A 5,601-nucleotide genomic window follows, 5' to 3' on the forward strand; every position below is an offset into this window, starting at 1 on the left:
ATGCCAGCATAAGCACAGAGCAACAGGAACAGTGTATACCCTCTTGAAAGTCATCTTCTTTCTCCTACAGCTGACATGGGACGGTCCTCTCATTCCTTGATAACATTAGCTAACCTAGTAAAGTATAGCTTTCATAATAGCTACACCTGTATGGATTTTCCTCTGTAGAGCTTCATCAAATTAGGGTATGATGTGTATTGTTGTCTTACTCTTAGAGGGCATGGGGGTGATGTCAGAACTTGCTGTAGGCTAGCCCTCAATTCCTTCCCAGTCCTGTTACTACCTGGCTGCATTTCAAGTTTCCCAGCAGTTCTTTCATCTCTCAGTTTACCTACCATCATTACTGTTATCCCCTCCCCAATGTAGCATGTAGCTGTACCCTCCTGTTCTTACCTCTAAAATTTTTCACATCATACTTCAGATATGCAAATCTCTTAATAAATTGTTTCTATATTCAGCACCATTTTAGTGTAGTGAAAGATGCCTTTCACCTTACTGGAACATTGGATTAGCTGCATCTGTGATGAGGCACAGATGATCTATGGAAAATTACAAAAGATCTCATGCAGGGGAGAGGATTTGGTGATTCACAGGCATCATTTGTTTCTGTGTGAAAGCTACTGGCACAGCCCACACTAATATGTTTATTGTTGTTAATGACCAGTTTATTTAGAATTGATTTTGTTGTTGACTGGTATTTTTGTCAGAGCTGATACAAGATGGCTTTACAAGACAAAGCATACTGCATTTTCTCTGCATTTCTTCACTTACCCACCAGCAAATCTTACGTGACCGTTTTGGCAAACAGCCCTCTGATCTCTTTGGTGGTGGTCCCTACCTTTGGAGACAGGCTGGAAATGCCTGGCATGGTGCGGATCTCATTTGACATGTCAGTCTTCCAAGTCCTTCAAGCTTCTGAAGTCAAGATTGATCTTTAACACAGCAATTAAGATCCCTTTTCTGAGACTGAACAGCATTACCTACTATCTTGGCTGTGGATGCTGTAGCATTGAACTAATGTAATAAAAAAAAAAAAAAACAGACCCCCCCTCCCTGAGAAAAAGGTCTCCTCTTTGGGGGAGTATTAGATTTATGTGGCTGTTCCGTTGACTGTCCTTGCTGACTGGTGTTTCTTTGGCCAGCGTCTGGGTGGACTAGTGTGCACTGCACTGGCCCAGAGCTTGGAGTGTACGACATGGCTGCAGAATTCCTGGGTGCCTGTGGCTAAGTCAGTCCTCCAGGCACATGAATACTCCATTCATAAAAATGTAGGTAGCATTATCCCTTGCAGAGCTGTAGTGAGGATGTTACAGGTTGGGATGCTTATATTGCAGTAGGGCTGAGCCGTATATGAATAGAGAGAAAGGTATATATTGTGCTCCTGCCCCGATTTCAATAAACTGCGTAGGAAGAGAAATAATTATCTAAGAACCTAGGGCAGAGTAGAAGCAGCAGTTTAAAAGGGTTATATCCTTTAAAGGAGGGATGAAAGGGTGTAAAAGACAGCCTTTCCCCTAATGAGGAAGCAAGAAAGCTCTTGAAGATTGCTCTAAGCCAGTTGTCCTGCAGTATACTTCAAAGGCTACAAAATTATGAGAATAATGGAGTACAAAAAGTCCTGTGTGCTTCCCTTGCAAGATCCCAGCCGATTTCCTATCTCAGAGGGCAAAGTACTTACCCTCTTATTGTGGCAATCCCTGACACAAGCAGGACTTTTTAAAATTACCTTCAGCAGCGTGGTGTTTAAAGTGTTTACTGAAATCTGTACTGTTCAATAAAGCAACCATAGTTATGTTTTAAAATGTATTTTCACATTTTTAAATAAATTTAAACATGCATCTGACCATGGTGGGTGAGCAGATGTCTCAGGAAAGGCACCATGTATTTATATAGTGCTTGGTGCAATGGATCTCTCTTTAGGAATTTGGACATTGTCACAGTACAAACCCATTGTTTTGCACGGTTAAAAAACATGCCATGGGAGAATGAAGCATGGTGAAAGTTATCAGGTTGCGTAGGATTGCTTTCTGTGTGTGTAGGTCAGAGTTAGCATCCGAGTTAAGCAGCTGAAGATTAAGTATCAGTTGCCTACACTTGGTACCCCATGTGTGTTTCTAAAAAGAAATAAATAAAGTAATAATTGGAGGGGACGGAGGGTGGTGATGGATTCTGACTTTTGGAGAGTGACAATGCGCAGTTCTTAAGGGACGAGACAGCATACTTACGGATGCCTGCAGAATGAATGGGGGAAGGAATGACAAGGAAAGAGGACAATAAAGGAGATGAAAGAGGAATGGAGTAATGAAGGGATAAAAATTCTGGAAACAAAAGACAAAGATAAGTAGAGAGACTTTTAACGTGTGATAAGAAATTAAAGTAAGGTAAGAAAAGGAAGGGGTGGGAAAAACTCAATGAGAGACCTTGCCAATGATTTTCAGAGTAATCATACTGTGATGGGAACGAGTGGGGCACAGTGGGACTGCACGTGGCTCTGTGTGGATCTGTGCAGGTGGACACAGCTGCATATTAATGTAAGTGTGCCAGCCCACACTTCAGGCCAAGATGCTGGCCTTGCTAGCACTTTCTTCGCTGTATATCTTCGCCATCCTCCTCTTCCTCTCTTGCTGCTATGCCATTTGTGTTGCTTTTCTTTATTTTTCTATTGGATTGTTGCCTATCTGGGGCAGAGTGAATGCCTTTCATTGCCCTCTTCTCAAGTGATCAAGGATGCCTGTAGGGTGTTTTTTCTTTACTATGATCCATTTCAGAATCTGATAATCATTTGGATATTTTACAATATATAGTATTTAGTCATGAAAAGTAAGAAGAAAGAGGAAATTAATTTTAAAGGAAAAAGGAGAAATTCAGGAGGAAACAAAACTACAAAAGTAACTTGAATATTTTTTAGAAAGGCCGAGGGAAAGTGTTATGTTAGTAGAAACGAGGAAACGGAAACTTTTTTTTAAATGGGACTGTTAGGGTGGTGATTTATCCCTTTATTAGGGAGCATAGTGATAGGACAAGGGCTAATGTTTTTAAGTTGAAAGAGGGTGGATTTAGATTGCATATTAGGAAGAATTTTTTTACTGTGAGGGTGGTGAGGCACTGGAACAGGTTGCCCAGGGAAACTGTGGATGCCCCATCCCTGGAGGTGTTCAAGGCCAGGCTAGATGAGGCTTTGAGCAACCTGGTCTAGTGGGATGTGTTGGGACCAACCCTAACCATTCTATGATTCTATGGTGTGGGATAGCCAGCATGGCACAGGCCAAACAATTTCAACAAGGGTTCTGAACCACTGTGATAAATGCTGTGATGCATAGTATCACTTTTTTGTAAGGGTAGATGAGAGCTTTTGAGTTAAGCTGCAGATAGTAGAAAACTTCCCCATACTTAAATAAACTATATACCATACAAACAGTTCGTTGCTCAGCTAAAACTTGCTTAGCTGCAGCTTTATCTTTTTGTGCTTGCCAGGCTCTCTGGATCATAATTTTTAATGTTGCACTCAGTTTCTTCCCACTTTAATTTGACTAAATTAAGCACCTTTGTAACAATTCTGATTATAAAGTCACTGTACTGTCAGTTGTTTCGGTTTCTACCAATATATTGATGAAGCAATTGGAGAACCTTGGTCCAATAATAGATGTGCAGAGTGAAAAATTTTGATAGAATTTTAGGAAATCAATTTGCTGGTTTTAGCAGGGAAGGAATTCAAATTACAGTCTTGTCAGTCCCCATGGAAACCTGCCCAGCTAATGAGCCTCTTGGAAGATCATTGCTCATACGTGCTTGACTGCTAAATGATCCACCGATTGTGTCTGTGCTGAGCACCTGCTAGGCCAGAGCCAGAGCTGAGTACGGCCCCTCGCCGCTATGCCAGGAGCTGTCGGGAGCAGGGAGCGCTGCTCACACCGGGGCAGGTAATGGGGCAGGGGAGCCACTGGCCTGGCCGAGGGGAAGCCCTGGGAAGAGAGAGTCTCTGAAGGACAGATGGCCGGGGCTGAAGTGGTGAGACCACGTAGAGGCAAAGGGAGGAAAGAGGCTTTCCAGGAAAGGGCATGTGCTGGCGTTAGAGACAGCTGGTGGCAGATTTTTACAGTAATGGCAGTGAAAACTAGAGCACAGTCCCTTTCAGGTTCTATAGCAGAAGCAAACTCCTGTCTGAGTTTCTCCTGCTGCTAGAACATCTCAGTGAAACATGGCTATAACCTCGTGTGGGGTTGTTCTGCCCAGAGAATAGCATCCTGCTGGTTTTTGTGCTAGCTCAGGTGATCATTCTGTCTAAAAGGTTTCTAGCCCTGCTGAGGGAAAGCTGACTGTACCTGGTGGAATTTGTGCTTTTAACAACTTTCCTTTTTAGAAGAGCAGAAGAAATTACATTAATCTTTTTTTATTAAACTACAAAGTCAAGAGTTTAGAAGTCGTGATCTTTGAGGATTAATAAACTCGGTGTAAATTTGATACGTTGTGTGTAGTGTGACAACAGATGCTGCTTTCCTATAGAGGTTACCTGTACTGTCATCTGCAAGGGATGCTTTGGAGAGGAATGAAAAGTAGCGTGCTGCAGTATGACCCATGTTTCATTTGCTGTACAAATTGAGAGGTTTGAGTTGACGAGACTGGGGATTGCAGGAAGGAAAAAGGCATAGTCTTGAGATTCCCAAGCTGGATTTCATCCTTGCCGTAACTTTCCTTTCTAAGCAATGATCATTTTCAGCATTGTGTCCCTGTTGTCTTCTGAGATGCTTTTTTGAGCCGTAAGGATGTAATTTGGTAGTCAGCTGCTTGAACCTTGTGTGAAATCTGTCATGCCAGACAAACGTGGAAGTATCAAATTTAGGAATGTGCAGGCAGCCTTTTGCTGCTTACTAATTTTTTGAGAAATTGATTTTCACTGTTAACTGGCCTTGAATGCAGGGGGGTGATAGGTATGTGCTGTGTAATTATGTGTCTGGGTACTCAAGGACACCTACTATCTGAGTGTTTCTCAGATATTTAAATTAGAAATGACAACAGAAACCTATTGTAACTTACTCTATTCTGTTTGTGCAAAAAAATAAGTTAAAGGAACAGTGTCCGAGCACTGTAAGGCTGTTTTGCCAATAGACGGGGTCAGCAGAAGGGACACAGACACCAAGCTGAAGAACTGAGCTTATCTTTACTTATGGTTAAAGAATAACAATAAAATAATAAGTAAGGATAAAACAAAATAAGATAATATAGTGCAAAGCAGTAAAATAAAAAAAATAGTACAGTACAAAGAAAATAAGGTAAGTATTACTCTGTGTGGTTAACCATAGTGATTAAATAAGATACATCACCAATTCTCCTAATTACCATCGTCCAGATCTGCAGTCGCTGGGGAGCCCCGGCTGCAGTGAGGATTTGGAGAGCCTGTCCCAGCGATTGGGAGGTCCTACGCAGTGCGTCCACTCACAGGTCTCCAAAGTTGCTGCAAGATGGTCCAGCTTTTTATACTATTGAATAAACAAACTTACATCACTTCAAATGTGAAAGCATCTGGCTTTGTTCTCCATTGGATTCCCCCCCAGACTTGGCCAGGGCTCAAGGAGGAACCAAGGGAGTTTCTTTATCTGTTTG

The sequence above is a fragment of the Pterocles gutturalis genome, unplaced genomic scaffold (assembly GCF_000699245.1).
Source record: "Pterocles gutturalis isolate BGI_N339 unplaced genomic scaffold, ASM69924v1 scaffold20044, whole genome shotgun sequence".
In the NCBI taxonomy this organism is placed as follows: Eukaryota; Metazoa; Chordata; class Aves; order Pterocliformes; family Pteroclidae; genus Pterocles; species Pterocles gutturalis.